This window comes from Nyctereutes procyonoides, unplaced genomic scaffold, assembly GCF_905146905.1.
Source record: "Nyctereutes procyonoides isolate TBG_1078 unplaced genomic scaffold, NYPRO_anot_genome, whole genome shotgun sequence".
Taxonomy (NCBI): domain Eukaryota; kingdom Metazoa; phylum Chordata; class Mammalia; order Carnivora; family Canidae; genus Nyctereutes; species Nyctereutes procyonoides.
This window is the reverse complement of record NW_026575024.1, coordinates 19,437,134-19,454,393: the sequence shown is the minus strand read 5'-3', so window position 1 is coordinate 19,454,393 and position 17,260 is coordinate 19,437,134. Positions and strand designations below refer to the sequence as shown.

The following is a 17,260-nucleotide window of genomic DNA, read 5'->3' as shown; positions in this document are numbered from 1 at the left end:
AAAAGACTTGCTTAAACATAAAGCAAATAATGGAGCAAAAACGAAGGGAAAAGATAAGGCAGAGAAACAGCAGGGAGTTTTCAAAGACCAGTTTATAAGTTCACTGAAAATGGAGCTACAACATGGGCTTTTGCAATGAGGGGCCAAACACAAACCTGGTTGGACATACATATTCCTCGCCCTTGTCTCTAGAAACAAATCCAGGCCTCCCAGACAGAAAACATTTGTTTTTCTTGATTCATAAAGACAGCTCTGAAAACAAACTTGGGAGTTGGCTTAGGAGAAAAATAACTTGTTCAAATTAACAAACATTTCCCAAATATTTCTTAGAGAAAGAGTCTTGGACTTACCATTCCTGAACCCCATTGAATTAGCATGGTGGCCAAGTGGCTCCAGAAATACAACATAGGCCAAAGTTACTAGCTAGTGGCATAACCATCTCTAAGTCAGTGTCTGGAACAGACCCGATGCTATCAGCTGTCAGAGTTTATTGGGGCGGCATAAAATTCTGCTGCCCACTTCTTCGGCTCTTGCCAGAGAACCTGAGATCTCCCCTGAGGATCACCATGTGTACGGAAGTGGAGGAGAACAGAGAAAACAAGCATTTCTTTTTGCAACTTCAAGATCTATTTCTGGGGTTGAACAGAAGCCATTAAAACATTCCCATGACTCTGTGCCAAGCCCCCAAATTACTAATGACAGACATGCTGGCTCAAAGGGAGTCATTGCTGGCAAATATCCCTTTGGTATCTTGTTAACAGTAATAACCCCGAGCCTTTCATTGAAAGATCTCAAAGCACAGTGCAAGACTTAATTGTCTCCCCCCACAACTCTGTCCCCGAAAAAGGTAATTATCATTATATCCCTCAGACAGTTTACACAGGGGTTAAATGCGTGATGGAGGCTGAATGATTTATCCTTGTTTCATATTCTAAGTTGAAAGGAAAAGTCTAAATAATGGCATAACTTACGGTGACCTCAGCCATACGACTTGCTGGAACCAGTGGGATAGTCAAAGCAGACAGAACAAGGGCCTGGTGAGGCTGACTTGATTAGAAATGCCTCTGCCCAGTGGCCATGAGACCAGCACCAAGCACAAAGGTGCTGACCCAAACTTAGTTTTGTCTAAGGACATTATCCATAATCTCCAGGCCAGGTTAGAGGAAGAAGAGAATCAGGCCCAGGATTCTGGAAATGGGAGATCCTCAATATTGTGTATGCAGAGTCCAAAGTGAGAGTCCATGCTCAATAGATTGCAGAAAAATAAGGATCTATTTCATTGACAGAGCAGTACGGCAAGAGCTAGAAGTGTACCTGGTCCTTGAAGAGATGAGGGATTCATCCCAGAGGAGAACTTGAATTCCAGACATAGCATCTGGGGCAATCACCCAGATCTAGAACCTAAGGTGCTATGAAATTGAGCATCACTGACCTCATAAACCTGTTCTTCCTCCTGTAAATCTCCATCTCAATACATGGGACTTCTCCTTACTCACATGCCAAAACCAAGGTCATGGCAAAGTTATCTTCTTTACCACCTCTTGTACCTAATTCCCAAGGGCTGACGACATAGTATATTTTCCAAGCCAGTCTTCTCATCTCTATCCCCACTTCCTTCGACTCATTTGAGATGTCATCCTATCTCCTCTGGATTACTTCAGCAGCCTCTTACCATTCCTTTTGCTTTTAGACTTTCCCCAACCCAAACAATTCTCCAGAATACTGTTCACAGAATATTCCTGAAATGAAGATAAAATCATGGCACTCATAAACTCTCCCGAGTCAACCCTTTGATGTCCCTTCCACTGGGCGAAGTGCAAAGTAAAACCACCACCTTAGAATTCCATAGTCTAACAAAATTATATCTCAAATATAAAGATTAAATAGTGTTTGAGATAAATAAACCCTGAAATAATTTGACCACAGCAGATCTGCAGTACCAGAAATATTAAAGGAACTTCTTCAGATAGAAGGAGAATGGAAGCTGATGAAAACCTAGATCTATGCAACAGGAATGAAAAGCATTGGAAATGGTCCGGGTGGAAAAAAACCAAGAAGTTTATATTTCCTGTGTGTTTGAAATCTTTATTATTTAGGTAGTAATCAATAAAGAGAAGAAGAGAAGGAGGAGGGGGAAAGCAGGAAAGGAACAGGGACAAGTGGAAATAAAAGGGGACGAGGATAAAGAAGAGAATAAATGAGAAGAAGGAAGAAGGGAGGGAGGAACGAAACTCCCCAATCTTAGTGAGAGACAGAATTTTCAAAATTCCATTGGGTCTCTGTTGAAAACTCGGCAGCCTATTTCTTATTCAGCTAAGGATATTAAACACATGAGAATGGCTCAAGCGTGTAAAAAATTAAATTCAATAAAAAAGGTGAAACATGCCCTACCAATACCAAAACATACTGTAAAGCTACAGTAATTCAGATGTGGAATAAAAGTAAGATTATGAAATAATTGAAATTGTGGGGCCAGATTATTAAACAAACATGCATGGGTGATTGGTTAAACACTTCAGGGTTGTGCTGGGACAAGCATCTCCCTCCCCCCACCCTGTATAATTGACCCGATTCAATTTACACGAATTAAAAGTTCAAATAGTAAAGATGAAATATTAAAAGAACTGGCCAAAAATAGTGAGGTTTCCTCTCAAGGTGGAGGCATTCTAATCATAAAAGCAAAGAATCAGTAAATAAAATGTTTAAGAGGTTTTCAATTTTTTTTGTTGTATTCTTTTTTACAGATTTAAATTTTCTATGGATAGCATGATTATTTTACTTATTTTCATCAGATTGTCAGTTATTAAATTGTGACCTATTCGTTGTAAGAAGTAGAAGTAAAACATGCTTACACTGGAGGTTACTACTGTAAGTGTGGGTTTGGGTGACATTAAATTGTGACCTATTCGTTGTAAGAAGAAGTAAAACATTCTTACACTGGAGGTTACCACTGTAAGTGGGGGTGTGGGTGACATGGCATTATTTTAGCTGGAGATAACTATTTTTCACCATTGGATCTAAGAGTTTTAGGGAGAAATGTTGCTGCTGATCTATCTACTGGCACCTGCAGATGGCTTCTGGGTAAGCTGGGAGGTTATCTTTGGCTGGACATGCTCACATGTCTGGGGGTTGACTGGCTTCTCTGTGCTGGTCTCAGCTGCAGCAAATGGAGTGGCTTTGCTCTGCTCCGTGTATCTCTTATCCTCCAGCAGCTGGCCTGGCTGTGTTCTTATGATTACAAGGAACTGCAAGAGAGCAACTGAAAACAATACCTGTCAGGCCTGAACTTAGAACATCTTCATTCCACCTCATTCTGTTAGTCAAAATAAATGTCATGGCGAAACCCAGAGTCAGAGTTGGATGGCTGAGCTCTAAAATTATAAGCCAAAGGGTGTAGATACAGATGGAGTTGAAGAACTGGGGACAGCACTGCTACCTACAATACTCCCATAAGTGTACCGTGTGCCAGAACAGTTTGGGGTTTGGAGAATGCAGTGATTCACACATGATGATCCCAGCCAGAGGCCACAGTAGATGTGAATGCAGATAATTCTTTAAGGAGCTAAAATAGAGGTAAGAAGATGTGGGTAGAGAGCTCTGAGCTGGCCTGTGATCCTTTCTAATGACGAACTATGTGGTTGGAGGTATGAGGTTGAGATTGGAGATTGGAGGTTCGAGGCTTAAAGAGTAGGGGTTGGAAGGTGAAAGGTGGAAGGTGGAGGCTAGAGGTTGGAGGTTGGAGGGTAGAGACTGGAGGGTAGAGGCTGGATCGGCAAGGGTGGAGGGTGAAGTTTGGAGGGTGGAGGTTAGATGTTGGAGGTTGGAGAGTAGAGGTTGGAGGGCAAAAGCTAGAAGTTGGAGGTTAGATAGTCGACCGTGGAGGGTGGAGTTAGAGGTACAAGAAGACTTCCTGGAGGACCCAGCCTTTGATTTGGATACTGAAAAGGAAGATGGACTTTCCAGTGAGAATTTGTCACAGGTGGGGATAGGAAAGGGTACTTTTGGCCTAGGGAAGAGGCTAAGTTGGGAAGTCGAGAATATGATCAGGCTGGTTGAGCCTGGAGATTATGGAACTCATGAGTGAAAGCTAAGACAGAAGAGGTGCTTTCAGGGCAGTTGTTAGGGGATTTGGCCAAGATGTGAATTCTGGATATTAATCTGCAGAGGACTGGAACCCATTGGTAATTCTGAGCAGGAAGATGCTGCTGCTGGCAGTGAGGGGCAGATGGAAGAGAACAGACCAGAGAAGCAGGGAGGCAAGTCAGGCAGCTGTTAAGGAGACAACAAAGGCCAGAGCTCGGCATCTCTACCAGGCTCGAGAGATGGGAGTGTAACATCAGAGAGACGGTGGTGTGTCTGTTGGTTCTGACGCCCAAGGAGCATGGCCAGAAAGGATGGAAATCATAAGAAAGTGTTTTCACCCCAGTTACATTTTCAGATCTGTGATAAGTGTGATTAAAACGTTTTAAGAAAAAGTTCTTGTAACTTTTTCATTTCCCCTGTTTCCCTACCCGTGTCAGAGCCCAGAGGAAGCTAAGAAATATTTGTAGGGGAGGTTGGAGACTGGAGCTTGGAGTCACCTCCAGCTTGGCATGGAAGGCTTGCTGGAAAGATGCAGGAGTGGCTGGGAAAGCAGGCAGGTGCATTCAATTCCTTGACCGTGCTGGAAAACAAAGGTCTGAGAATGAAATCCTCAGAGCCGGGGTCACATAAAGGGCCCATATTTCCTGTGTGAACAGGTTTCCATCTATATGCCCCTCTCCACTCTCCATTCTTGCCTGGACCCCTCAGTGGTGGCATAGGTCACAGTTAAAGGGATGGATAGTGTCATGTTTTGCTCTTTGGGAAAAAAGAGTTCTGAGGCACCTGGGTGGCTCAGTGGTTGAGCATCTACCTTAGGCTCAGGGTGTGATCCCAGGATCCTGGGATGGAGTCCCACATCGGGCTCCCTACAGGGAGCCTGCTTCTCTCTCTGCCTATGTCTCTGCCTCTCTCTTTGTGTCTCTTATGAATAAATAAATAAAATCTTTTTAAAAAAAGTTCTAAAAGTAGTCCACCAAGGAGATCATGTGCATGAGGACTTCAAATAGTGTGCACAGAGAAAGCACTTCATATATGTTTGCTGTTATTATTTTTATTTAGATTTAAATGGAAATATCATCTTCCAGAAGTTTGTCCAGCTTCTCGAACCCTACAGCCAGGACAGCCCTAGATTTGCCCTGAGAAGGAAGATGAGCCTAGAGCTACCCTACCTGCCTTAAAATTGGGATCCCTTTGCACCCAGAGTGGGTCTATCCGTCACACTCTGTTATCTGGGTGAGTGGGCTTTGACTCAAGCCTGCTTTGTGCTCAGGCACTTTGTTTAGAATCGATGCCCTGTCCTGACCTCCAGGCCACTTGGCTCAGGCCCTGACACCTGTTTGGCCTTAACAGCCTCTCCCCACACATTGATGCCATTCCCCAAACCGGGCAGCCTGCCCAGAGCCTGACCTGGCTTGACTGCCACTCCTTGGAGACTCCTGCTGTCCTCCTCAACCCCCAGATCCTACCTCTTTAGACATTCTTTCCGGACTGGCCCAGGCCTGGTCACCATGCCTCTTTCTCATTACCCAACACAAGCCCTATCCCTTCCTGGCTGTGTCCTGTCCCACCAGACCTGAGGTTCTGACTTCCCAGACTGACCCCATTGACGGCCCAATGCCATGGAATCTTAGAATTCCAAACTCCCTGCTTTAGAGATAAGGACCTGTGTTCTGGGAGGGGAATTTCATTCCCCCCCATGTCACACCCTGAGTTGTGTGACAGATGCAGGATCAAATCCTAGCCCCTGAGAAACATTTGTCTTGGAATATTGTTACGGTTCCAAAGAACCGAGGCTTGTGTTTCCTTGGCTTGTCCTCACGCGACCTATGAGAGAACGTCTTTCCGAGACTATACTTAGTAGGTAATTCCCTCTCACAAAAGCAGTCAAGGTCCTCAGATTTAAAACCCTTCTCTGTCTTTTGGCATTCAAGAGTTGTCAGAGTGTCACGGTCTGCCAGTAGCCTGTGGTGGCTGAAGCAGGGAGAGAGAACAATCATTGGAATCCGTGATGCAGAAAGAAACATCAGATGCTTCCCCTGGATTTCTGTGAGCTGGTGAAAGTAGGTGTAGGACCAAGGTATCCCTGTAATTCTTTCAATTCTCGACATCATGTTGGCTCTGGGACAGAGCCTTGTAATTGACACACTGAGGTATTTGACACATCCATAGGAGTCCTCACGGTCACTTCCAGGGCAGGGTGGAGATTCGCCAGGCAAACGTACAGAAAGCCCTGATTTAGCAGGTATGTGGATCGCTGGGGCTTGGGGGTCCACTGTATTCCAGTGCTGTTAGACTATGTTTCCAATCCTGGGCATTTCCATCCTTGGCTGCATTCTTTATTATGACAATAATAAATATATAAATGTATAAATGTATTACAATTTATAAATAAATTTATAAATTGTAATACATTTATACCCTAAATTTAAATTTAGGTATAACTTTAATATAAATTTAGGTATAATTTTAATATAAATTTAAACCCTAAATTTATAAATTTATGATGACAATAATAAAGCCCCAGAGGAATGAGTTCTCCGTCTGACATAATTTTGAGTCCCATCTCCTCCATCGGTTGGCATGTGGTTTCCAAATCATATAACCCCATGAACTGCAAAGTCCTGGTTGTAAAGTTAAAAAAAAAAAAAGAATTTAAATAAGCTTGACACACAAAATTCAACCATCTAGCTAGCCCAATTATGCAAAGATGCTTTGCATGTTGCAAAAGTGTAACAAGAATGTTCGACTTCCTTTTCTAATATACAGTCCAGGTCCTCTAAGAACAGCAGAAAACAGAGGATGTGAAATGAGGATGGGAGTCCGGAATACACAGGCTCAAACATCTGGTTCCTTCATCTGTAAAATGGAAGCAAGAGGAATGTCACTTAATAAGGATGTTTTAAGATTCCAAAAGTAATGGTGGGTGTATTATGACTAGTTGAAAATACAAGTCATGTTTTAATAAGGGGAACCCTAGAATGTTCCTGGCTGCTCTGGCTGACCTGAGCTGCCACCCACTGAAATGAGGTGAGCTCATTCCTGGATTCAGCAGTGTTTTTAAGACAACTTTCTAAAGTTCCAACAAGGCTTCCTTAAAGGTGTTAAGGAAAGCCCTCAACCAAAATGAATAAACAGGTAAGAAATAAGCAGAAATGCCCACTTACAAGATGAGAGGGCCTCCTACCTTCAGCTCATAGTGAAGAGCAAATGAGCCTCTTCCCAGGCCCCATCACACCTCCCTGTGAAGGAGGCCATCTGAACCCCTGAAACCCTAAGACATCACATCTCCTCAAAGGCTTAAAACCAAGTGGAAAGACTGGGAGGTCCATCGCCATGCTTCCTGAGCTGGGACTTTCTAGCAAAGCACAGCCTGGTCCCCAGATGATTAACCCTGGGTTTCCCCACACACACCTTTGGGGGACACTAGGCCCATCTAAGAAGACTTGTACAACTTTTACCAAATAAGGCCTGTGCAACTCTCTGCAGCACAATATAGACACACAGCGGAGGAGAGAAAGGTGGGTTCTCTAGAGCAGTGCTATTCAGATCCGAAGGGCCAGGATCACTGTTCCATGTTTGTTATTTCCTCTGTAAGAAATAAAATTGGCAGAAAATACCTCCATAGGGAGAAATCCTATGTCTCAACCAAAAAAAAAAAAAATACAAAGGGGGAGAAGTGATAAAGTGATATTAGAACTAAAAGGCTGGAGGAAAGAGATCATTTTCCTCTTTCCTCCTTCCACGCTTCCATTTAGGATTAAGCTATGCCCCTGAGAGAGGACAGCCAGTCAGGGAGGAGATGGAGGAGACTTTGAGAAGACAGGCTCTACGGAAGGACTGTCCCAGAATGAGCTAGAAATCCTGGGGTAACTTCACTTCCCCTCCCTCCCTAGCCAGGCCTGTCTCCATCTATGTGTGTGTATGTATGTATATGTAGGTCTGTCTTTTTCTGCTAAGATGAGATAAAGGGAGAAAAGCACTCCTGCCACAGGACTTCACCTGCATCACATTCATAATAAAGACCCAGTCACTCATCAAAGAGGGCCTCGCTGGGTTCTCTGATCCCGCAGCCAGCTCAGGCTGTAATTGCAAACACCCTGCCCTGGGGACGTGTCAGCTGAAGTGAAGACGCTGGGGCTCCGCTGGTGTCTGTAAATGCAAGTTCAAGGGGACTTTTTAACATCAGAATCAAAAATATGAGAGTCAAGAGACAGGTCCTCTGCGCCCTGTAGAGGATCACAGTAGAGATAAGAAGTAGGAGGCAATTGCTCTGAAGGTGGGAAAAATCATTTGAAGGCAGCAGAACAGACACAAGGTAATTACCGCTCAGACGCAGCGCAGGCAAGAGGCCCTTGCTTTTAGGAAAACTAGAAGGGAGTAGAGGGAGGTGGGAGGAAAAGCCCAGCTCTCCCACAGAGGGTGAAGAGTCAGCGCTGGCTTCCTCCCAGGAAGATGGGAAGCAGTGATCAATGACCCCCCCAGATGTCCTGTCGTATTCAATGATTGTGCGAGGCGAGTCACAGAAGAGTTTTTCTCATTTTCTCAACTCCTCTCCTCTGTGTCAGAGGGAGAGTGTCTGTATTTCGAGAGATGACGGAAGTGACATGAAGATTTGTGGGAAAGGGAACAAGAAAAAGATGCCTGCCTAGTGGGCTACATACTGTCTGATTCCAACTACGTGAGATTCTAGAAAAGACAAAGCTATGGAGACAGCGAGGAGGTGAGTGGTTGCGGGGGCTTCAGGGTGAGGGAGGGAGGGATGAAGAGGTGGAGCACCAGGGATCTTAGGGCTGTGGATGTTTTGGTGTGAGACTGTGATGGTTAACACCTGTCACCAGACAATCTTCAAATCCAGGTATGTACGACACCAAGAGGGAACCCTCAGGCCAACCATGAGCTTTAGTTAATAGCAGTGATATGCGAATAGTGGCTCGTCCACTGTAACAGGTGCACCACCTGGGTACAAGAGGTTAGTGGGAGGGGAAACGCTGCAGGGTGGGCGAGAGGGAGTATTTGAGAACTCTCACCTTTCTGCTTAATTTTTCTGTCTACCTAAAACTACTTTAAAAACTAAAGTTTATCAACAAAAAAGAGAGAGAAGGCTATACAGGTAAGAATGTAGGATCAAACATTTAAACACTCCCCACAAAAACTTGGCAGTTTCATAACCGGGGAAAATTAAATATTAGGGTCCAGGAAACACTCCTGAAGTGGAAAACTAAAAGTCTCTGAGACTTGACCTGGTTGTAATCTGATTTCACTAAAACCCAGAAGAGAACTAAAATTGTCCTACCCAGCAAAGAAAAAGAGTGGAGCTTCACAGAGCACATTACATCAGTGCTTCCTGAACACTCTTAGGTGAGGGGCTGGTTTCATGTGGTTGTGGTTGACTTTTTTTTTCATTCCAATCCAGTATTATCCAATACTTCAGTAAAATAAAATAAAAATTAGTTACTACAGGAGAATGAGGATACCCTTGGATATCAAATTCTTGCAAAGTGTTATGAGCACTTATTCTTGGTCTCTGTATTTGTCTCACAAAGCACTGGTAATGAAAGTCCATGGACAAGCCTCAGTCTCAAATGAACTACACATTAAAAAGGACTGCATCAGAGGAGAATGAATCTACTCAAGGCCCAGGCACTTCACAAACCCAAGAAAGAAACTCAGCCAGGAAATACAGTTAGTAGTTACCAGCAAGATCTCCTGAAAGCCGGGGATCCCTGGGTGGCGCAACGGTTTGGCGCCTGCCTTTGGCCCAGGGCGCGATCCTGGAGACCCGGGATCGAATCCCACGTCGGGCTCCCGGTGCATGGAGCCTGCTTCTCCCTCTGCCTGTGTCTCTGCCTCTCTCTCTCTCTCTCTCTGTGTGTGACTATCATAAATAAATAATAAAAAAAATTTAAAAAAAAAAAAAAAAAAAAAAAAAAAAAAAAAAAAGATCTCCTGAAAGCCAAGGGCACCATCTCTTGTCTGGACCATCATGTCATCCTCTAGCCATGTTCTCTTCCCATCCTGTCTCTCATTGCCATAAAAGTAATCATTCCAAAATGCAAATGTGATGTGGACTTTCTTACTTGACCACAGGTAGTGTTTCTCATTTCCCAGGATGCCCTGGGCACTATTTAGCACCTCGTTCATAGAAAACTGGCTCCTACTTGCCCCTGGACTGTGTAACCCAATGAAGGGCCCAACTGAGCTGCTCATAGTGAGCAGGAGGCCTGGGTCTAACTCAAGTAGTCACACCTAAAAGTCAGCTCCCCAGTCCATTAACATATATGACTGGATGTGTACAGGTAAGTCTGATTTAAAAGCATAGAGTCAAATAATAATAAATAAATAAATAAATAAATAAATAAATAAATAAAGTCAAGGACAGTTTCTTAACTAATTCTGATGGAGGTGGGAGGAGGGCTAGGGGTGGTAAGAAGGATCTGGGATTGTTCACCAAAGGAATTTTCTTTGAGGTAAATGAAGGCATTCCAGGGAGACGACCTGACAAAGATGCAGAGCCAAGGATGGCATGGGATGTTCAGGAAACCTCAAGAAACTATATATTTCACATCAAGGAAGAGCCCCAAGTCCTCTTTCAGGAAAGGGAATGGTACTAAATACTGTAGGAACCTCAGAGTTTACTTTCTCTAGGCATCTGGAATGAAGATAAGCTCTTCAGCCTCAAATTGGAAGTCAGAAGATACTGAATTCTAAGAATTTGCCAGAGACTAGGGGAAATCAATTGAGGAAAGAAAAGCAAAATATTCTGAGCTCCCTGGGCAAGGAGATTTCATCTTCACCTCAGTCCAGTGGTGCGGGTTTTCTCCTCCCTTTACAGATGAGTAGACTGAGGCTCAGAAAGGACATGGAATCTCAGCCAGTCACACAAATAGTATGCAGCATCACCGAGTTTCCAACCAAGGCCTACCTGCCATTAAATACTCTGCATTTTGCACAGGGTCAGTATTGTTTATGCTGCTAAGTGTGTGAAGCAGGTGGTTATTAAGATGAAAGGGAAACATATAAGACCAAAAAGTAGAACATTTTAATCCAACATTTGCAAATATATATTGAAATCGAGCTACTTCATTAGAATTGGTTTCACCAAGTGTTCAGCATATCAGACACTGTTAGATGCTTTGCATGTATCATTTGCTTAATTCCTACAGTCATTCTGCAAGGTGGTTGTGGCAGGTTGTACTCATGTTCTCAACTCTACACTCTCCCTCTGTCATGTAACTCATGGTGCATCTTTGTATACAATATGCTCTCCTGTCCCAATAATGGGGTGGTGGTTGGGTCACTGAGAACGGGTCTCCAGCTTAGTAAGTCTAAGAAGCTCTAAGAGGCTTGCAGATTTCTGCCTTCTCTCCTGCTTCTGTCCCAAGAACAGGATCCAGCCTGGGTTCTGGGATGAGAAAGCACATGGAGCAGAGCCATAGCAGTCTATCCACAGCTGAGGGACAAGTAAAAGTTTGTTGTAAGTCAGTGAGCTCTCAGAGATGTTTGTTACTGCATCTTAGCTGGCTGATACAGTGGTATTTTGTAAATGAAGCTGGGAGACACATCTCTCCCCAGCTCATACAACTCCTAGGGGTGAGTCCTACATTTAGACCCATTTCAATTGGATTTAAAATTCTGTACTCTTGGGACACCTGGGTGGCTCAGGGGTTGAGTGTCTGCCTTCAGCCCAGGGCAGGATCCTAGAGTCCCGGGATCGAGTGCCACATTGGGCTCCCTTCATGGAGCCTGCTTCTCCCTCTGCCTAAGTCTCTGCCTCTCTCTCCCTCTGTGTCTCTCATGAATAAATAAATTAAATATTTAAAAAAAACTAAAAAGTCTGTGCTCTTAGTTTCAAAACCCTCTTGCAAAGCTCAAATAGTTTAAAATAGCTCGTATGAGGCTGCCACCCATACAGGAAACCAGAGCACTATCTCTAGAGTCCCCATCTTTCCATGGTTCCCATGGCCACAACCAGGGGGTCTGCACTCTTGGTGAAGTTCATCTGGGCTTCTACTAGATCAGTGCCCCTTCCCCTTCTCACCTCCTTAGCACTTATATTTCATGTCCCTCATTTTGAAGCCTGATAACTAATGCCAGCGTTTGGAAAACAGACCCAAAATAATATGGTATTCTATAAAGACCTACCCAATAAACATGCGATTGATTGAGCAGGAGAGAAATGAGTATTTTAATTTAGGGGAAGATTTCAGCTTACAACATCCACTTTGTTACTTTCCCGTTCTACTGAGTGTGAATACAATCTCTTACCCTACCACCTCTTCTAAGCCACCGTCATCTATTCCCTAACATTCTAGAACAATTTAATGAGTGGCCTATCTGCTCCTGCTATTCCCCCACAGACCATTCCTTCCCCACCCTGCACTTAAGGAGGGCTTCTAAAAATGATCATGACATTCTCTGGCAGAAAACCTTTTGGTAGCTGCTCACAGCTCTCAGAATCCAATCTGAACGACCTGGCTCCTGCCGACCTGTCGTAATTCATCTCGTGGTGTTCTCCCCCTTGCTTGTTAGGCGCCAGACATAATGGCATCCTTTTAGTCATCAAATAGGCCAAGCTGCTTTCCCCAGCTTATAGCCTTTCCATATGGGTTTCTTTCTATCTTGAGAAAACTCTTCCATCTCATATTTACAGTCTCAGCTCAAATGTCAAAAGTGATGCTATGAATTACGTTTACTAAATCCTTTCTCCTATACCTCTTCTGGCTCACCCAGGAAATGGACTTTCCAGGCTTCTTGTCCTGTACCATCCTCCAGCCTCCTTTGATCCTGACCACACCATTTTTTGCATCTCTGCCATGGCACTGTCTCTGCATCATTTGTAACATTTGTACCATCTGAAATTATCTTCAAAAGTTATGGTTACCAGATCATTTCCTATTTTCCATGTGAGACTCCAAGATCTAAGAAGGCAGGGCCCTTTGTGTCTTTTGTCCATAGTTGCCCCCGGTACTCAGCATAGTGTCAACCTATAATAGATGCTCAACTAGTATTTCTGAAATATATACCCATGCAAGCAAATAAATGGATAGATCTCTTATATAAATAAAATGAGCTAACTGATGAAGGTAGTTAGCACAGTGCCTGATAGTGTATAAGCACTCAACAAATATACCTAACTATATAACATTAAAACTGGGCCCAAAGGCCTTTCTTTTTGTTTTTATACTGTGGAGATGTAAGAAACAGACACAAGGTTAGGGCTTGAGACCAATGGTCCATAAGAGGCGGCCTCAGCCTTACCATCAAAATCATTAATAATAGAATAGAATAGAATAGAATAGAATAGAATAGAATAGAAATAGCCTTTGAGAGCAATCGCTGGGGAGAGGTGGCCTGAGAGGGAGAATGGGCTCCACTCCACAAGTCTGAACTTTCCTTCCTAACAGCAGAATGACCCTAGAATTGTTAGAAAGGGTCTGATGTGCCGGTACCAGGATGTCACCCACCCATCTGCATCAGTGCCACAGACCCCTTCCAAAAAGGCACTCAAAAAAAAAAAACAAACAAACAAACAAACAAAAAAAAACAAACAAAAAAAAACAAAAAAACAAAAAGTCACTCCATACATCCCCAATGCACTTATTGGGCTTAGACTATGTGCCAGCTTTTGGATGGGTTCTACAATTAAGAAATAAACAAGTCCCCATCCCTGCTTTCAAGGATCAAGGGAGAGACAGACATGCATTCAAATAATTTAAAATAAAATATGATCAGTAAAATGGGAGAGGCACAGACAAAAGGATGATAGAGCAGAGAATACAGAAGGAGCACCTGTATCTATGGACTCATGAAGGCTGAGGAGACAACCTCTCCATTGGACCTAAAAAAAAGTCCGACTTTCCCAGGAAGACATAGTTGGGAGGGCATGCTAGTCAGTGGGAACAGCATATGCAAAGCACGGAATCAAGAAAAACCTTCACCAATCTTGAGAAAACCCAGTCCTGGTGATAGAAGCATAAGGCGAGTACTTCTTGTATGTATCAGAAAGTCTTACCTTTTGCGTTTAAATGACATGTGGGAAAGAGACACAGTAAAAAAAAATTGTAGACATAGAAAAAATTAATCTGCTGAAAGAAAGATTTACTAATCATTTTTGGACATTTTGTTTTGTTTGTTTGTTTGTTCGAGATGAAAATAGAGCTAATTCCTGAACTCCAATCTTCTTTTGGATTCTTTCTAAAATGTATTGCTCAAGCAATGTTATGCCGGCAAAACAGAAAACTCAAAATTAGAAAAGAATTGCCCAGAATACCACCACTCTAATAACCACGTGTTCATATTCCCATGTTCCTTCAAGGCTTTTCTTTGACTGGCCCAATCCCCTCTCTGGGGACTGAACAAATGGAAACCAGATCAGACTGCATTTTAATCATGGCAGAAACTGCAGGGCCCCCTGAAGGAGATGCCTGGAACTCCTGTCCCTGGAGATCTTGATTATGTATAAGCCTGCCTGAAAGAGGACTGTCCATTGTCCACTCGTCAAGATACAGATTTCCAGAATATGGAGAGTCAGTGTAAATCTCTAGTTCATAGATTTTTAGATCTTGAGTTCAAGACCTATGATGCTCCCAGTCCATAGAGTTGGGGGTGAGGGTCCACAGAGGAGCTTTAGGAATTCAGGACTCACCTGAAAATGTACACCAAAATTTTTGTAAGTACACAAGTGTACAGGTTTATGAAGTTGGCTCCTGGTCCTTGGCAAACAATCAAGCTCTTTTGTAGGTAGTCCTTCAGGAAACCCAGGTGTTTCCACTTTGAAAACACACCTCAAACTTGACATGTGTCTCCATCCCCATCGCCTAACCCTAGCCAGGCTGCCATCACCATCTCCCACCAGAACAAACACAATAGATTTCAAGCAGGTCTCCTTGGCTGTAACCGAATTTTCGGAGTCTCTCAAGTGCTTATTTTTTGAATAAAATTATGTCAGTGCCACCCTGAGAATTCTCCAATGCTTTCTTATTTGCCTGAAGTATAATCCAAGTTCCTCAGTCTGGCTCATAAAAAGCCTTACATGAACCATCTTGCGACTTCTACAACCCCATCTGATGCCACCTTTCCCCTCACTCACTAGGGTCTAACTGGGAGGCACTAAATTCTGCTCCTGAGCTTACCCAAAGATTTCTCACCTCAAAGTCCACACCCACATTATTCAATTTTCTGGAAGGCACTTTTCCTCTCTTCACATCATTAGCTCCTTGCCATCGCATAGGTAGGCCTCAGCTTACAAGTATCTCTTCCTCAGATAGATCTTTACTCACCATCCTTTCTTGGTGGATTACTTTCTTCATCACATTAATTTTTCCATTATCGAGTTTTAGTCATTTGTCATAATAGTTATTTTTAGATTGTATTTTATGTTTGTGTATTTTTTGTTTGCTTTCCCAACTAGACTCTAAGCTCCATGAGGACACAATGATCTTCTTCTTCACAGACACATGCCCAGTCCCTGACACAAATCTGCCAAATGGTAGGGCTAAATGGTTGGATGGAGAGAACACTAGATGAATGAATGAATGAATGAATGAATGAATGCCTTCTAAACAACTTCACACTCCATCCTTATGCATAGAACTAGTCGTTGCCTCAGTATGCTGTGTCCTCAGCTATGCAGAGATGGCCATGGTGGCTTATAGGGATGTGAGTCAGTGAGAGCCAAGGAGGAGTGCTGAGAACAGTTAGCAGCTATGTGGTAGAGATTGTGCCTGTGATCCACACCACCTGATCCCCAGGGGCTTGGTGTACTTAGGTTTAATTAAAAGCAACTTCTGTAGCTCAGGGGTCTCGGGGAAGGGGAACTGAAGTAGGAAGGAGGGCTTCAGACCTTGTGTAGCACACTAAAGTTTGAGAAGGGAAATCCAGGAGGTCTCCAGGGAACATTGTTTGATAAGCCTCAGAGTAGTTTTAGAAGAACAAGAGGAGGAGGGGTGGTGGTGTGGGAGTGGTGATGATCTGATATTCACCTAGGGCTCGCCTCAGATGGCACAGGGATGGATGGGACAGAAGGCCACCTTGTCTTCTCCCCTGCCTGACAAAACACATGCCTCCCAATGGGACCCATGAGGCTGTCCTCCTTTTTCTCCTTACTTCCTCCCTGCCCACTCCCATCAGTGTCAGGCTCAAATTCCCAACTCTGTCTACCTTTCCCCTAACAATCACACACCCCATTGTGAACGATGACGAGCATGTTTGTATGAGGTCCCAGGCTCCCTTAGCCCCAGCCAAACAGGCTCCCACCTTTGGTTCTCCCTCAAGGTGGGAAGGTTCTCTAACCCAGACTCTGACCCTTGGGGTCAAGATGTCTTCATCCTGTGCCCCAAAATCTAGTCAGTTCTGATCAGCCCTGAAGGGAAGAATCTGGAAGCCTATTCTTATGAATTTTCATAACTTTATACTTAGGGAGGCGGGTATGGCTCACTGGTTAAAACCATGGACTCTTGGGATCCCAGGGTGGCTCAGCGGTTTGGCACCTGCCTTTGACCCAGGGCATGATCCTGGAGTCCCAGGATCAGGTCACACATCAGGCTCCCTGCATGGACCCTGCTTCTCCCTCTGCCTGTGTCTCTGCCCCCACCCCTCTGTCTCTCTGTCTCTCATGAATAAATAAATAAGATCTTAAAAATAAATAAATAAATAAATAAATAAATAAATAAATAAATAAATAAATAAAATCTTATTTAAAAAATGATAATAAAAATAAAACCATGGGCTCTTGACCCGTGGGGTCACACTCTTAACTCAAACCCCAGGAACTCCCCTCAAGTGCAACTTCAACCAAAGTGACATCTCCTCCCCAAACCTCAGCCTCGCATCTATGAAATGGGTCCAAAGAGTCCCTTCCTTGTTGGGTTGCTGTAAGGATTAAGTGGGGTAATGCCAATGGTGCTCCACCCAGCCCCTTGGAGCTTTCACGAGTTCAAGTGGATTTCCAGCTCCCACAACCTGCATCTACATGTTTGAGGGTCAGTTTGTTTTTACAATTTGGCCAAAATAGCAGAAAGTTTCATTGTGTGTGTGCGTGCATGCATGCACACACATGCTCACACATACAGACACATGGAAGTCCAGAAATGCTAAGGAAGTGCACCTCCAGGAGCAGGCTTCAACCAGCAGCCTTGGCACCTGGCGTGTAAATACCCCAGCTCCCTGACTCCTCAGG

At 43.8% G+C, this 17,260-nt stretch overlaps 1 long non-coding RNA gene across 1 annotated transcript; it reads left to right on the top strand.

Moving 5' to 3' along the window:
• The first annotated feature begins 8,195 nt into the window (after positions 1-8,195).
• Positions 8,196-9,792, top strand: LOC129497113 (uncharacterized). Its single transcript, XR_008661876.1, has 3 exons — positions 8,196-8,398; positions 8,649-8,803; positions 9,627-9,792. It is a non-coding gene; the product is annotated as an uncharacterized LOC129497113 (long non-coding RNA).
• The last annotated feature ends 7,468 nt before the right edge of the window (positions 9,793-17,260 follow it).